Source organism: Mustela lutreola, chromosome X, assembly GCF_030435805.1.
Source record: "Mustela lutreola isolate mMusLut2 chromosome X, mMusLut2.pri, whole genome shotgun sequence".
In the NCBI taxonomy this organism is placed as follows: Eukaryota; Metazoa; Chordata; class Mammalia; order Carnivora; family Mustelidae; genus Mustela; species Mustela lutreola.
In genome coordinates this window covers 12,892,548-12,910,260 of record NC_081308.1, presented here as the reverse complement: position 1 = coordinate 12,910,260, position 17,713 = coordinate 12,892,548, and the positions used below count along the sequence as shown (strand labels likewise).

The 17,713-nt window shown below is 41.7% G+C and overlaps 2 long non-coding RNA genes across 2 annotated transcripts in view; one reads left to right on the top strand and one right to left on the bottom strand.

Annotated features, from left to right (window-relative positions):
- Positions 1-5,952, bottom strand: part of LOC131821897 (uncharacterized) — a 32,016-nt gene extending 26,064 nt beyond the window's left edge. Inside the window, exon 1 of the long non-coding RNA XR_009350013.1 lies at positions 5,872-5,952. This is a non-coding gene — a long non-coding RNA (uncharacterized LOC131821897). The remainder of the gene's footprint in view (positions 1-5,871) is intronic.
- Positions 1-15,163, top strand: part of LOC131821896 (uncharacterized) — a 45,952-nt gene extending 30,789 nt beyond the window's left edge. The window contains exon 3 of the long non-coding RNA XR_009350012.1: positions 14,220-15,163. This is a non-coding gene — a long non-coding RNA (uncharacterized LOC131821896). The remainder of the gene's footprint in view (positions 1-14,219) is intronic.
- Positions 15,164-17,713: the final 2,550 nt, after the last annotated feature.

Here is a 17,713-nt window from a genome sequence, read left to right as displayed (position 1 = left end):
ATATTTATTTAAACACTCCCTGTTTAAACGAAGGACAGTACTTTTATATGTAACTGTTCGAAAGTGAGGAGATACAAGCAGGATTATTCGATGAATGATTCCCAAGAATTCTCTATGGGGCAGCCGGCAACAGACTGGAACCTAAGGGTCCTCCTGTGTGGGTGGAGGGCTCTGGGTGCTAAACTGACTCTCTTCCCGCTGGACGAAGGGGACTCCTGTTTCTGGGAGCGGGGCAGGGGGTCCTTCCCCGCACCTCCTTACACAGCTAGTACCTAGGCTCAGCCTGCTTCGTGTCTAATCCCAAAAGTTTTCCCCCTACCTCCACATTTGCCATGCCAGACTGTCCTCACGCTTGCACAATGGGAAGGGAGAGCTGTGGCGGCGGGGTGAGCCCTCCCCTGGAGCGCTGGGGACCAGAGTTCAGCAGCCCCGCACAAGCACCCGGTCCACAGGATGCACAGAATGTGCGGGAATGTGCAGGGCCTGAGCAGCCACTGATCCTTCTGCCCAGGGTTTCCAGTCTCACTAGTGAGTCTTCTGATGGGGACAAAAAGCTAAACTCTTTGTAAAGGTTTATTTTTTTCTTTTTTTAAAGATCATTTTTTGGGGCATCTGGATGGCTCAGCCGTTAAGCGCCTGCCTTCGGCAGGTAATGATACCAGGGTCCTGGGATCGAACCCCATGTGGGGCTCCCTGCTCTGCAGGGAATCTGCTGCTCCCTCTCCCACCGCCCCCTGCTGTGTTCCCTCTTCCACTGTGTCTCTGTTAAATAAATAAAATCTTAAAAAAAGAAAAAAATAAGGCTTTTCTTTTCTTTTTTTTTTTTTTTAAAGATTTTATTTATTTGGGCGCCTGGGTGGCTCAGTGGGTTGGGCCACTGCCTTCGGCTCGGGTCATGATCTCAGGGTCCTGGGATCGAGTCCCGCATCGGGCTCTCTGCTCAGCGGAGAGCCTGCTTCCCTCTCTCTCTCTGCCTGCCTCTCCATCTACTTGTGATTTCTCTCTGTCAAATAAATGAATAAAATCTTTAAAAAAAAAAAAAGATTTTATTTATTTATTTGACAGAGAGAGATCACAAGCAGGCAGAGAGGCAGGCAGAGAGAGAGGAGGAAGCAGGCTCCCTGCTGAGCAGAGAGCCCGACGTGGGACTCAATCCCAGCACCCTGAGATCATGACCTGAGCCGAAGGCAGCGGCTTAACCCACTGAGCCACCCAGGCGCCCAGGCTTTTCTTTTTTTTAAGTGAATCTCTACACCCAGTGTGGGGATCCAACTCACAACCCCAAGATTAAGAGTCCCATGCTGCTCTACTGACTGAGCCAGCCAGGCATCCCAAGGTTTGTTTTTTCAAAGACAATATTAATATGTAATTTCCCCTCCCCCCCAAAATCAGAGAGCTTCTGGGTTGGTGAGCAGGAGGAAGTGGTGTGAAGGTTGTCCACTGGAAACCCCATATCCCTTTCCATCTGGTTGCTCCTGTGTTATATCCTTTTTTTAAAAAAAAAGATTTTATTTATTTGACAGACAGAGATCACAAGTAGGCAGAGAGGCAGGCAGAGAAAGAGGAGGAACCAAGCTCCCCACTGAGCAGAGAGCCCAATGCAGGGCTCCATTCCAGGACCATGAGATCATGACCTGAGCCAAAGGCAGAGGCTTTAACCCACTGAGCCACCCAGGCGCCCCTGCATTATATCCTTTTATAATAAAGCAGCAACCTAAAACAGATTCTTTCTATACTCAACCTACAGTTCCAGGTTATAGACAAGCATGGAAAACTCTCTAATTGATTGTATGAGAACACTACAACCCTGAAATCTTGAAGAATACACTGGCAAAAAAGAAAACAGAAGGCGCTAGATGAAAAACTATAAATAAAACAATAGCAAATAAAATTCAGTAAGACGTTAATAGGATCCAGGCACCTGGGCAGCTCAGCTGAGCCTCTATTTTCTGATCGTGATCCTGGGGTCTTGGGATCAAGTCCCCCACGGTGCTCCCTGCTTGGAGGGAAGCCTGCATCTCCCTCTCCCACTGCCTGCCTCTCTGCCTGCTTGTGCTGTCTCTCTACCGAATGGATAAATAAAAGCTTGAAAAGATACATTAATAGAATGATTCACCATGACCACGTAGGATTTTGCCAAGGAATGCAAAAACTTGTTTTTCAAATCATTTTATTAAAAAATAAGTAAAATGTTACGGGTTCCAAAAAAAAAATACAGAGAAGTATAAAGAAATCAAAGATATCTGGAATTTGGACACTCAAGGGGAATCACCTACTAACATAGCTAAATATAAGATTGCACTACATATCGAGGTATTTCTCCCTGCACACTAGTTTACGTAGCTTTAACAGGCACGCAGCAAGCAGCGCAGGTGCCAAAGAGCTGTGGCCTCCCGGGGTGGGGCACACAGTTAGGCGCAGCTTCACCTCACTGAGCATGCTCTGCGGAGAGCGTTAAGTTGAACCAGCGCAGAGACTTCCACTCAGGGCAGCCCGCCCTGCGCTTTAGCAGCTACGTGTGCACTGTGGTCGGTGCATTGTCTCTGAGAGTAAGTGCCAAGTCACATCCCTCCCAGTGCAGCTGCAACTCATCAATCAGGGTTTTCACAAACAATGTTTTTGAAAACCAGGTACAGGCTGACCCGCTAACATTCCACGTTTATCTTAAGCTCACGACATTGTAGGAAGCAAATACACGTTCTGTTGCTTTTGCTTTTCTTTTTCTAAAATAGCTTTATTGAGATATAACTAACATACTGTAGGATTCATTTAAAATGTACAATTGACTGACTTTTAATACATCTACAGGTTTATGTAAGTATTGCCACAATCTAGTATTTACTTATTTCTTTTTATTTCTTTTTTATTTTTTTAAAAAGATTTTACTTGTTTATTTGACAGAGATCACAAGTAGACAGAGAGGCAGGCAGAGAGAGAGAGAGGGAAGCAGGCTCCCTGCTGAGCAGACACACACACCCCCCCCATGCGGGACTCGATCCCAGGACCCTAAGATCATGACCTGAGCCGTAGGCAGTGGCTTAACCCACTGAGCCACCCAGGCGCCCTACTTATTTCTTTTTAAAGACTATTTTTTTAAGTAATCTCCACACCGGACATGGGACTTGGACTTACAACCCAGAGATCAAGCATCTCATGCTCCCCCGACTCATCCAGCGGAGTCCCCTTCAATCTAATTTTACAATATTTTTTTTTTAAGATTTTATTTATTTATTTATTTGACAGAGAGAAATCACAAGTAGACGGAGAGGCAGGCAGAGAGAGAGAGACAGGGAAGCAGGCTCCCTGCCCGATGCGGGACTCGATCCCAGGACCCTGAGATCATGACCTGAGCCGAAGGCAGTGGCTCAACCCACTGAGCCACCCAGGCGCCCCACAATATTTTTATACTTCATAAAATCTTCCCCATTTCCACCCAAACCTTCTGGATTTAGGCAGTCAATAACCTACTTTGTGCGTCTAATGGATTTGCCTACTCTAGACATTTCATATAAACAGAATCATATAATATGTGGATTTTATGCTTCATTTCTCTCACTTAGCATATATTTTCAGGGTTCAGCCATGGTGTCAGTGTCAGATACAGAGATACTTAGTTTTTATTGCCAAATAAGATTCTACTGCATGGATATACCACATTTTATATATCCATTCATCGGTTGATGGACATTTGGGTTGTTTTTCCACTTTTTGGTTAGTATGAACAAGGCTGCTATGAATATTTGTGTACAACTTTTTGTGTGACTATATGTTTTCATTTCTCTCGGGGACATATCGAGGAGTGGAATTGCTGGGTCATATAGTAACTCTGTGTTTAATTTTGCCAAACTGGTTTTTTTTTTAAGATTTTATTTATTTATTTGACAGAGATCACAAGTAGGCAGAAAACCAGGCAGAGGGGGGAAGCAGGCTCCCCACCAAGCAGAGAGCCCCACAAACAGAGAGCCCAGTGCGGGGCTCAATCCCAGGACCCCGGGACCATGACCTGAGCTGAAGGCAGAGGCTTAACTCACTGAGCCACCCAGGCGCCACCCCTGCCAAACTGTTTTTCCAAAGCAGCTGCACCATTTTACATTCCCACCAGCAATGTAAATGGGTTCCAGTTCCTTCATCTCCTCACCGATACTTGTTATTACGCCTCTTTTTTATTACAGCCATTCTTGTGGGTGTGGAGTAGCATCTCACTGTGGTTTTATTTATATTTCCCTCTTCATGCACTTGTTGGTGACGGTGTTCAGAACATGCTACCTCCGTTTACTTATTCATAACTTTTCTGTCTTATCATTTTCCCACGTTTGTTCATTCTTCATCAAACCTAGCATGAAAGCACTTCAATTTACCTGCTTCATCAGGTCTTCATTTCCTTATGAAAGCACTTGAGTGACATAAAGCTTATGTTAAATAAATTTGTATGCTTTTCTCTTGTCAATCTGTCTTTTGTTACAGGGGTCCCAGTACAGAATCTAGAAGGGCAGAGGGAAAATATTTTTTCTTCCCCTACATCAGCCATTTGTATATCTTTTTAAAATTTATTTATTTATTGTTAGCGAGGGGGAGGAGCCAAGGGGGGAGAAGAAAGAGAATCTCAAGCAGGCTCCACACCCAGTGCTGAGCCCGAAGAAGGGCTTGATCCCAGGACCCTGAGATCATGACCTGAACTGAAGTCAAATGCTTAATCAACTGAGCCACACAGGCGCCCCTGCTTTGCCCATTTTTTAAAAGATTTTATTTATTGGGGCGCCTGGGTGGCTCAGTGGGTTAAAGCCTCTGCCTTTGGCTCAGGTCATGATCCCAGGGTCCTGGGATCGAGTCCCGCATCAGGCTCTCTGCTCAGCAGGGAGCCTGCTTCCCTCTTTCTCCCTCTGCCTCTCTCTCTGCCTACTTGCGATCTCTGTCTTTCAAATAAATAAATAAAATATTTTTAAAAAATTTAAAAAATTTAGGGGCGCCTGGGTGGCTCAGTGGGTTAAGCCGCTGCCTTCGGCTCGGGTCATGATCTCAGGGTCCTGGGATCGAGTCCCACATCGGGCTCTCTGCTCAGCAGGGAGCCTGCTTCCCTCTCTCTCTCTCTGCCTGCCTCTCAGTGTACTTGTGATTTCTCTCTGTCAAATAAATAAATAAAAATCTTTAAAAAAATTTAAAAAAATTATTTATTTGACAGAGAGAGAGATCACAAGTAGGCAGAGAGGCAAGCAGAGAGAGGGGGGAAGCAGGCTCCCTGTGGATCCCAGGACCCTGAGATCATGACCTGAGCCAAAAGCAGAGGCTTACCCCTCTGAGCCACGCAGGTGCCCTGCCCATTTTTAAATTGGGTTTTCGTTTATTATTGAGTTGTAAGGGTCCTTTATATATTCTATATACATTCCTTTGTCAGATATATAATTTCCAAAAATGTTTTCACATTCTGTGGGTTGTCTTTTGGGTATCTTTATGGTATGATTAGCAGCACAGATGCTTTGATTTTGATGAAGCCCAGTTAATCTTTCCTCATTTTGTACTTTTGGTGTGTCATAGCTAAGAAATTGCCTAGCTCAAGGTCACAAAGATTCAGCCCTATAATTTACTCTGAGAGTTCTGCAGGGTGAGTCCTCCAACTTCTTTCATGATTGTTTTGGCTTTTGCAGGTCCCTTGACCTTCCAACTGAATTTGAGGGTCAGCTTATCAATTTTATAAAGAAGTTAGCTGAGATTGGGCTAGGAATTGCACTGAATCTAGAGATCACTCATCCTGTTTCATAACCTGCTTTTTTCCCCCCAGTTAAATATATTGAGAGCATCTTTCCATTTCAATAATTATAGTATGTCATATTTCCTCTTATGTAATAATTCAACAGATATTTATTAAACACTTACAAGACATGAAGTTTTCTGGTTGCTGGTTATACTGAGATGAATCAGACACATATCCCATCTGTGAAAAGGAGCTTTCTACCTAGAAAGGAAAATAAGACATGAACATAAATAACTCTAACCTAAGTATAAGAAAGAGATAAAAAGCTTCCAAAAATAAAGTTATTTACAGAAATTAGAAAGGAGGTAAAACTTCCACATAGATATAGTCATTTGGTTAGACTAGGGTCTTTCAACCTTAGCACTATTGATATCTTTGTGGGGGGGGGGGGCTGGCCTGTGTGTTATAGAATGTTCAGCAGCATCCCTGGCCTGTACCCACTGGATTTTAGGAGGACTTCCCTCCCCAAGTTGTGACCATCCAAAATGTCTCTGGACATTGACAAATGTCCCTTGGGAGGCAAAATCACCCCTGTTTGAGAACCACTGAGCTAGAACTTACCTGATCATTTTTTTTTTTAAAGATTTTATTTTTTTTTTATTTATTTATTTGACAGAGAGAAATTACAAGTACACTGAGAAGCAGGCAGAGAGAGAGAGAGAAGGAAGCAGGCTCCCTGCTGAGCAGAGAGCCCGATGCGGGACTCGATCCCAGGACCCTGAGATCATGACCTGAGCCGAAGGCAGCGGCTTAACCCACTGAGCCACCCAGGCGCCCCCCTGATCATTTTTAATGCTGGTGTGGTACATCCATGGACAAACTATAATTTCCACAACTAATACCCTATAATTGTACATTCTTGTTGTGTTCAATTTTCCACTGCCTTTTAAAAAACATAACTTTTAGAATCTATTACATCAGCTCCTTAGGATAAATAGGTACATCATGCTAGATTTTTTATTATAAAAGTTATACATGTTAAAATTTTTAAAACGCAGGCAGATAAAATTAAAAGGTGCTCACTCTCTCTCAGTCCCACTCCCCAGAAACACAGTCTATGAACTATCAATTTTAAGTTTTTATATTTATTCAGAAGTGAAATGGTCTATTCATTGCACATTTCATCTGGAGCTTTCTAAGCTATGTTTTTGAAACTGTGGATCTTGGTCCATTAGTGAAATCAAATTAGAGAGTCATGATTGTATTTCATTAATCAAATAGAACGGCATAGAACAGATCAGATCAGAGAGTATTACCACATAGTAAGAATAGGCACTACTTTTGTTTCAGTATCATAAAAAGAGAGATAGATGATAGGTAATGTGAAATGTACATGTTACTGTGGGTTCGGACCAAGAAAAAAATTTAAAGCCACTGCTTTAAGTAATCTAAATATATATGCAACATTCCTTTCTATAATGGGAGTGAAGTGGTGGATGTGGCAAGCTTATTTTTTCTTGACTAAAGGAAAACAATTAACATAACATAAGCAAAAATACTTAGTATTAACAGTTACTCCCCAGAAAAGTAGCAACACTAACTCTCATACTAAATATTGGTTTTAATGTAAATTTAGAATCAGGGCTCCATCAACTCAAGTTTCCTTAGGAATTAAATGATGCAACAAGAATCATCTACAATGCTTTTACTTTTTTTTTTTAAGATTTTATTTTAAAGTAATCTCCAAACCTAACACGGGGCTCAAACTCACAACCACAAGATCAAGAGTCACATACTCCACCAACTGAGCCAGCCAGGTGCCCCTATAACGCTTTTATATGTTTGCAATTTAAATAGCATTGTTGTATATATTAAGAGGGTTGCTGATGGGGGCACTTGGGTGGTTAAGTGGCTGTCTTTGGCTCAGCTCAGGATCCCAGGGTCCTGGGATCGAGTCCCACATGGGACTGACTCCCTGCTCAGCAGGGAGCCTACTTCTCTCTCTCCCTCTGCCACTCTGCCTGCTTATGCTCTTTCTCTCGCTCTTGCACTCAGATAAATTAAATTAAAAAGAAAAAAGAGGATTGCTGATGTTTTTCAGTCTGCTTCTCTGGTACCTCTTTCTTCATTCAGTTGAGTCATTAGATATCATTATCAAACATTTATGACTATCTGTAGGGAACATGGGATGCAGTAGCTTATATAAATGTTGTTACTCCCTTCTGCTGGAGTGGCGGTTTATACAGCCAGGATGTTCTTGAATGTCTTTATTTCATACCAGGATAACACAACAAGGTCCTTGTGACCAACTGATTTTACATTATCATATAAATTTTTGTGTTTATTTAAGATAAAATTATTGTGATATTTGCTACAAAGCCAGGTCATTGAACTTTTTTTTTTTTTTTAAGATTTTATTGATTTATTTGGCAGACAGAGATCACAAGTAGGAGGAGAGGCAGGCAGAGAGAGAGAGGGAGAAGCAGGCTCCCCGCTGAGCCGAGAGCCCAATGTGGGGCTTGATCCCAGGACCCTGAGATCATGACCTGAGCCGAAAGCAGAGGCTTTAACCCACTGAGCCACCCAGGCACCCCATTGAACTTTTAATATAACTAAGATTTCTCCCAAAAGTTAGAATATTTACCCTAACTTGAAATTATCACATTTCAAGGTCGCTGAAGTCTAAATTGTAGCTGAACACACAAAGCAGCTTTCAAACAAACATGGACAGGAAACACGTGATAGACATAGAAACAAATTTTCCCTGAAGTTCTTCTGTTCAAAATATCATCAAAAAGATTTGATAAAGAAAACTTTTCTGTGTGAGTCTATTCTTTGCCGGAACATGCCCAGCCAAGTGATACCAGCTCCAATGCGGGATGCGATCCCAGGACCCCAGGATTACGACCTTAGCCGAAGGCATACACTCAACGATTGAGCCACCGAGGTGCCCCAATTCATCTCTACTTCTAAGGACAAAATTTCATTCTGAGATCTAGTACAATTCCTCACTTCTGAGAGGAGGAAACCAAAGCTTGCAGAGGATAAGACTTCAATTAAGATACTTTTGAGGGGGGTGACGCCTGGGTGGCTCAGTGGGTTAAGCCTCTGGCTTTGGCTCAGGTCATGATCTCAAGGTCCTGGGATCGAGTCCCGCATCGGGCTCTCTGCTCAGTAGAGAGCCTGCTTCCCCCTCCCAGTCTCTCTCTGTCTGCCTCTCTGCCTGCTTATGATCTCTCTAGGTCAAATAAATAAAATCTTTTTTTAAAAAAAGATACCTTTTTTCCCCCAAGCGGTTTCAGGCTTAAGGAATAATTGAGTAGAAAGTAGAGTTCCCACATAGCTCTTCCTCCCACCAATCCACAGTGTCCCTTTTTAATCCACACATGTTAATCTTTATTGATTCAATTTCACACGTTAATCTTGCATTAGTGTGGTACATTTGTTATAGTTGATAAGCCAACATAAATATGTTATTGTCATTAATGAAAATCCATAGTGTACATTAAGGTTCACTCTTTGGGTTATATATTCTTTTTTTTTTTTTAAGATTTTATTTATTTATTTGACAGAGAGAAATCACTAGTAGACGGAGAGGCAGGCAGAGAGAGAGACAGGGAAGCAGGCTCCCTGCTGAGCAGAGAGCCCGATGCGGGACTCGATCCCAGGACCCTGAGATCATGACCCGAGCCGAAGGCAGCGGCTTAACCCACTGAGCCACCCAGGCGCCCCAATTCTTTTTTTTAAAGATTTTGTTTATTTTGACAGAGATACAGAGAGGGAGAGAACATAAGCAAGGGGCGTGGGCTCCCCACAGAGCAGGAAGCCAGACGTGGGCTTGATCCCAGGACCCTGGGACCATGACCTGAGCTGACGGCAGATACTTCATGACGGAGCCACCCAGGCGCCCCTGGGCTGTACATTTTTTGGCTTTTGTCAAACACATGACAACATGTATTTACCATTACAGAATCATACAAAATAGTTTTGCTGGCCTCATATACCCCAGTCTTTATAGCAGCAATGTCCACAGGAGCCAAAATATGGAAAAAGCCCAGATGTCCATCAACAAATGAATGGAAAAAGAAGACAATATATACATACAAGGGAATGTTACTCAGCCATCAAAAAGAATGAAATCTTGCCATTTGCAATGACATGGATGGAACAAGAGGGTGTTATGCCAAGTGAAATCAGTCAGAGGACAAATACCATATGACTTCACTCACATGTGGAATTTAAGAAACAAAACAGATGAGGGGCGCCTGGGTGGCTCAGTGGGTTAAGCCTCTGCCTTCGGCTCAGGTCATGATCTCAGGGTCCTGGGATCGAGCCCCGCCTCAGGCTCTCTGCTCAGCAGTGAGCCTGCTTCCTCCTCTCTCTGCCTGCCTCTCTGCCTACTTGTGATCTCTCTCTGTCAAATAAATAAATAAAATCTTTAAAAAAAAAAAAAAAAAAGAAAGAAAAAGAAACAAAACAGATGAATATAGGGGAAGGGAAAGAAAAATAAGATAAAAACAGAGGGAGGAAAGCCATGAGACTTAACCAAAAGTAACAAACTGAGGGTTGCTGGAGGGGAGCTGGGGCGATGGGATAATTGGGGGATGGGCATGAAGGAAGGCACTTGATGTAATGAGCACTGGGTGTGATATGCAACTGATGAATCACTAAATTCTACCCCTGAAACTAACAACACATTATATGTTAACTGACTTGAATTTAAATTAAAAAAAAAAAATACTTTGGGGGCACCCGGGTGACTCAGTCCGTTAAGCATCTGCCTTTGGCTCAGGTCATGATCCCAGGCCCCTGCGATTGAGTCCGAGGTTGGTTCCCTGCTGAGCAGGGAGCCTGCTTCTCCTTCTCCCTCTGCCTGCCACTCCCCCTGCTTGTGCTCTCTCTCTCTCTCTCTCTCAAATAAACAAATAAATAAATAAATAAATCTTTAAAAAAAGTTTTTTTCACAATAGTTTTGCTGTCCTAAAAATTCCCAGGGTTCCATCTGATCATCCCTTCATGCTCCTGAGCCCCTGGCATCCTTGCTTCTGTCTCCATAGTTTTTAGCCATTCTAACAGGTGTGTGGTAGTATCCCACTGTTTTCATTTGCAATTCTGCAGCGACATTTGATATGAAGTATCTTTTCATGTGCGTACTTGCCATCAGAATATCTTTTTGGTGAGGTGTCTCTTCAGATTGTTTGCTCCCTGCTCAATGGAGAGTCTCCTCTGGGGAGAGGGAGTCCTCTCCCTCTGCCACTCCCCCCAACTTGGGCTCACTCTCTCAAATAAAGAAATAAAATCTTCATTAAATTTTCAAAAGAAATAGGTGCTGTTTATTGTACATAAACTATACCTCACTAAAGCTAAAGCATAACTTTTATTAAGAGACAAACCAGTAAATATAGAGGCTCTCTGGGTATTGATATCAAGGAATTGATATATTTATTGTACACACAAATGTATTGCTGTTATTTTTGAATTTTTAAAAAGATTTTATTTATTTATTTGATGGAGAGAGACACGGTGAGAGAGGGAACACAAGCTGGAGAAGGGCGAGAGGGAGAAGCAGGCATTCCGGATCAGCAGAGAGCCAATGTGGGGCTCGATACCAGGACCCTGGCTGGGATCATGATCTGAGCCGAAGGCAGATGCCCAATGAGTGAGCCATGCAGGGGCCCCTCTGTTACTTTGAATTTTTTAAAAAAGGAACTTGGGGTTCGTGGCTGCCTGGCTGGGCTCTGTCAGTAGAGCATGTGACTCTTGATCTCAGGGTTGTGAGTTTGAGCTCCACATGGAGCATAGAGATTACTTTTAAAACTCGAAGACCCTCAGGGACACCTGGGTGGCTCAGCGGGCTTAGCCTCAGTCTTCGGCTCCTGTCATGATCTCAGGGTCCCGGGATCAAGCCCCACATCCGGCTCTCTGCTCAGTGGGGAGCCTGCTTCCCCCCCCCTCTCTGTCTGCCTCTGTGCCTACTTGTGATCTGTCAAATAAATAAATAAAATCCTTTAAAAAAAAAACCTCTAATACCCACAAAAAAACATCCTCAGTAACAAATAAATAAATAAATAAACTGTTAAAAAAAGGGAACTCTTATATAAAGATGCATGTAGAAATATTTACTAATGACATGAGATGTGTGAAATATGCATCAAAATAATGAGGGATGGCACAGCTGGACGGGGGTATAGATGAAACACACTTGACCATGAGCTGATAATTATCAAAGCTGGGTGGTGTATACATGGGGGTTCATTTCACTGCTCTCTTTTCTTTTGTATTTCTTTGAAATTATCCATAATTTAAAAGTTAAAAAAAAACCCACACATGCTGGGGGGGCACCTGGGTGGGACAGTCAGTTAAGCGTCTGACTCTTAGTTTCAGCTCAGCTTGCAATCTCAGTGTCCCGAGATCCAGCCCTACATCAAACCCCACATCAGGCTCCATGTTCACAGTGGAGTCTGCTTAATTCTTTCTCTCCCTTTGCTCCTCCCCACCACACCCTCTCTCTCTAAAATAAATAATTTTTCTTTTTAAAAAAGTCACACATGGTCGCGCCAGGATGGCTCATTCTGCTGGGCATCTGCCTTCCGCTCAGGTCACAATCCCAGGTCCTGGGATCGAGCCCCTACATCAGGCTCCCTGCTCAGCAGGGAATCTGTTTCCCCCTCTGCCTCTGTGCTTCACTCCACTCACATGCTTGTGTGCACATGTTCTCTCTCTCTCTCAAACAAATAAAATCTTTTTTAAAAAATCACCTATGTAGGAACTATTGACTTTAATTCAATTAATAAACGGACCAAGACTGAAAGCATTGCTAAGGTTACTGCACACCACTTTTAATTTTAATTTTTGGATAAAATTTTTGAGATAATTGTAGATTCATCCTGCATAGTTTCCCCCAAAAGTAACATCTTGCAAAATTAAAGTCTAATATTACAACCGGGATACTGGCATTGATATAATGCACTCGTCTTCATCAGACTTCCCCCAGATTTACTTGTATTCATTTGTGTATGGTTGCTTGCGTATTAATTACTATGCAATTTTATGACCTATGTAGGTTTGTATATCCACCATCACTGTCAGGATACAGAAAGTTCCAATACCACAGAATAAGGATTCCTCACTTTGTTCTTTTATAACCGCACTCACACTGTTTTTCTTTTTAATTTTATTTATTTATTTGACAGAGAGAGATCACAAGTAGGCCGAGAGGCAGGCAGAGAGAGAGGCAGGCAGAGAGAGGAAGGGAAGCAGGCTCCCCGCTGAGCAGAGAGCCCGATGCAGGGATCCTGGGATCCCGGGATCATGACCTGAGCCAAAGGCAGAGGCCCAACCCACTGAGCCACCCAGGCGCCCCCGGCACTCACAATCTTGAATCTTAGCTCCCAACCCACTAACCCCTGGCAACCAGTAATCCCTCCTTCATTTCTCAAGTTTTTGTCACTTCAAAAATGCTATATGAATGGAATCATAAAGTATGTAACCTTTGGAGGTTTTTTCCCATGCAACATAATTCCCTAGAGACTCATCCAAGCTTTGTGTATCAATAGTTTCTTTTCTTGCTAAGTAGAATTCTGTGATGTACCATAGTTTAACATCTAGGCTGATTTCAGTTTTTGGCTATCACGAATAAAGCTGCCATGAACATTCATAGACACATTTTTCATCTAACATTTTGTTTTGCTACTAGTATAGTAATTTTCCCTTCTATTCATTAATCATAGAAGACTAGTAATTTTGCAAACTTTCAAAATAAAATCTGTTGGCTTAATCAATCTATACTTTTTTTTTTTTAAAGATTTTATTTATTTATTTGACAGAGAAATCACAAGTAGATGGAGAGGCAGACAGAGAGAGAGAGAGAGGGAAGCAGGCTCCCTGCTGAGCAGAGAGCCCGATGCGGGACTCGATCCCAGGACTCTGAGATCATGACCTGAGCCGAAGGCAGCGGCTTAACCCACTGAGCCACCCAGGCGCCCCTCAATCTATACTTTTGAAGCATGTGTAATTTCCCTTAAGTGAGACTATAAAGTATTTTCTCAGTAAGATAATGAATTTCACTGGCTTTTCTCCTAGCATATTTTGAAAAACAATTCTCAATAGGAATTTGTAAATGACCTTACAATTACAGATCTTTTGATGACTAAGATAGGTCTACATCAAAGCTGGTTTCCTCTTTGTAATAATCAAAGAGAACAATTTTGCCATGCCTCCTGAACCTCATAAATATGCATTAGGAGACAAATTTTCCAACTGATAACACCCATATGCCATCACTAAGGCCAGAGAACATGTTACAGGTTTGAAATTTGAGCCCTTAAGCCTTTCAGCATAAAGTATAATAATGATGCAATTTACATTTAGCCACAGATATACTGAAAATTTCCAATTTGCTTGGGAGTTCTATTTTCAAAAACCACTACTGGTCTTTTAAAAAGCAAAGCATGCTTTTGTCATGGTTATTTACCTGCCACCATCTCTTAGCTCTAAACTACCTCTTTTTTCCTCTTCTCTGTGTTGCCAGGGCTGGGATTCTACAAACTGCTTTTCCCAAATTCCCAAGCCCATTTCCTCCTTATTATGTTCTGTCAATGGAAGGTTCTGATGGCAGATTGAAAGTAAGAAGGGACCTCTGGTTGCCACCTTCAATCACCCCAAGGGTGAGGTATCTTGATGGACAATCCTACCTACCTGTAAGAAGTTTGGAGAAGAAAGAGGAACTCAACCAAAAGAAATTTAGCATGCTGTTTCCTCAAGAAGGAAGAATGGATTATAGCCAGCAATTATAACAAATTTTCACTATATTGAACTTCAGAAGCAGTCTTCTGTTGTAAATTACAATGCATTGTGTACTAAAACTTTGAATAAAAGAACAACGATCTTGGGGTGGAATGCTCAGAGCAATTTTTCTAAAAGAAGGTTCTACATGTGAAGCCTTGTTATCACTACTTATGGACTGGGACAGACCAGGAGGAGTTTCCTATTCAATATTTTTCATTTGACAAATATTTATTTACTCCGCCCCAGTGATTCTAAGTCTAAGCCCCAGGGATTCTGGACTAGGTCATTTCCTTTATTCACTGTCACCAACGCAGAGCTCATGTTGCTTAACATTAACAACCAGCACAACGGGGTAAGTTGGCCTTTCAGAAATCCAGAGGGACACCCATGAAAGTTAAATATTAACACATATATAAGTATAAAACAATGACTTCACTTTACCTAATAAAATATCACAATACTAAATGAAAACAAAGTACAAGTTCAAGCAAGTACAGTGTTTTCTACTTTCCAATAATTTCCTTCAGCTCCCTCTAACACAAGTGCATTAAACAATATTTTAAGAGAAATGACTAAGAATTCTATTACATTAAGACAATTCATTTGTGTGCCATTCTTTGTTTTTATTTTTTTCAAAAATGTGTGGGGTTTTTCTTCCCCTGCTTATAAGAGTAATGTTTGTCCACTGGAGAATTCTTTTAAATAGAACAATGTATGAATAAGAAAATAACCATCAGGGGCGCCTGGGTGGCTCAGTGGGTTAAGCCGCTGCCTTCGGCTCAGGGCATGATCTCGGGGTCCGAGGATCGAGTCCCGCATCGGGCTCTCTGCTCAGCAGGGAGCCTGCTTCCCTCTCTCTCTCTCTGCCTGCCTCTCCGACTACTTGTGATTTCTCTTTAAAAAAAAAAAAAAAAGAAAAGAAAAGAAAAGAACCATCATTCATAATACCAGTAACCAAGAGACAATAGCTATTAATGTTTTCTGTACCTTCTTCCACTCCTAACAATTTGGATGAAAATCATTTGGTCAGAAACAAAATTGGTATTCTTTTTTTTTTTTTTTTTTTTTTAAAGATTTTATTTATTTATTTGACAGAGAGATCACAAGCAGGCAGAGAGGCAGGCAGAGAGAGAGAGAGGAGGAAGCAGGCTCCCTGCTGAGCAGAGAGCCCGATGCGGGACTCGATCCCAGGACCCTGAGATCATGACCTGAGCTGAAGGCAGAGGCTTAACCCACTGAGCCACCCAGGCGCCCAAAATTGGTATTCTTTATGCTCCTTTTTGCCTGTGTAATTTTCAGATTTTTCTGTAATGAGCTTTGCTTTTGTGATAAAAAAAAAAAATAAAGGAATGTATAAAATAGAATGAATGTTTGTACAAACTAGGACTGTATAGAGTAGGAGCTATGTCTTGTTCATACCAGGTACCTTCGGTTCCCAGAACAATGCATGGAACACAGTAGGTACTCCAAATTTTTTTTGAACAGCTGAGATTTTCACCAGAAACCAGTGAGCGTTGCTTACAAACACAGAATGTCTGGGTATTATATCCCTCTCTCATTTCTTTTGGTAAACAGTTCATTCTATCACACAGAATCACTTTTGCTGTCTTGCTATATAAGACAGATTGAATTCAAATTCCAAGTCCAACACTCACTAGCTATGTAACCTTGGCAAGAAACCACCATTCTCTACCTGAGCTTCCTCATGTGGTAAGCACCCGTCCTGGTACTGGGGATATAACAAAACAAAGATCCTGCAACTTATATTTTAGTGTAGCGAGAATAACCTATGAATAAACATTTTTCAGGTGGTGAAAAGCATCATGAGAGAAAAGATAATAGAGTAATAGTAATAGTAGAATGCAATTACCTGTGTAAGGGGGGCATGGGGTATGTTGGTATTTTTTTGAAAAAAATTTTATTTATTCATTTGAGAGGGATAGCAAGATTTAGCATGAGCAGCAGAGGGCGGGGAGGACAGAGAGATAAGTAGACTCCCCGCTGAGCGGGGAGCCTGGAGCACCTGCCCGCTGGCCTTGATCCCAGGATCCCCAGATCATGACTGGAGCTGAAGTCAGACACTTAACTGACTGAACCACCTCGGCACCCTGGTATGTTGCTATTTTATAAAAGATGGTCAGGGACTGGCTAGAGGCTTCAAAAATATCCTAGTGCCTGTGTTTTTCAAACTTCAAGTTGTGACTAAGTGTGATCATAAAAGTGCAAGGGACAGGGTAATCTGTATATTTTTTAAATGAAATAAAATACCAGACTGCATCACACATATTAAAGGTCAGCATGGTTTGGTGTAACCTGTTTCAGTTTATAATACAAGTAAAACACAGTAGGCATGGAGAAAGTGGTGGCTAACAATATAGCAACTTCGATGTAAGCAGTCTTAGGGAAAGGTACCTAAACAGGGCCTCTCTTGGGTAAGAGAGCCCATACTTTAGGAATGCACCTGTTCATCTTGCTCATTTAGCAGACTTAGCTTAGTGCAAGAGAGACAAAAACACAGAGAAGGTGGGAGAAAAAGGACCAGAGGTAAAAAGTTGGGGTGAAAAACAAAAACAAAACTGAACAGTTTAGCAAACTGAAGGAAAAGGTATTTCCTTTTTGAGGCAAAAAAAAAAAAAAAAAAAAAAAAAAAGGACCTGACTGGAAAAACAAAAACAAAACTCAAAAAATTAGAAAAAAAGGATTAACAGATTCTCCTTAGGAACAACAACAACAACAACAACAAAAATCCAAAGCTAATAAAATATGTTGTACATGATACTTTTGGATTAAGTATATGATAGTGCCTGAGTATTCTCAGAAACTCCTGAAATATCTACTTCATACTTCTGCCTCTGACCCTCAGTGAGGTGGACAGAATAAAGATTTTAAAGCCATAATGTCTGTGAAGATTTCTTTCAACTATTTACACATGTAATAGTTTTTGGAAATCATGCCTACTGATCAAAAGGGAAACTGGAAATTGGCAAGCCATCTCTTGCTGTGTACATGAGGACATTCCCACTGAAGCAAAGCCCTTAAGACAATTATTCTAGAACAAGTTGGACAAACTATAGAGTCCTCTGGCTAAATATAACCCACCACTTGCTTTTGTATGACTCGGAAGCTAAGAATGATTTTTCCATTTTAAAGTAATTGTAAAACAAATCAGAATATTTTATGGCACGTGATATTTATATGAAAATTCAGTGAAAATTTATACGAAATTTCCGTGTCTAT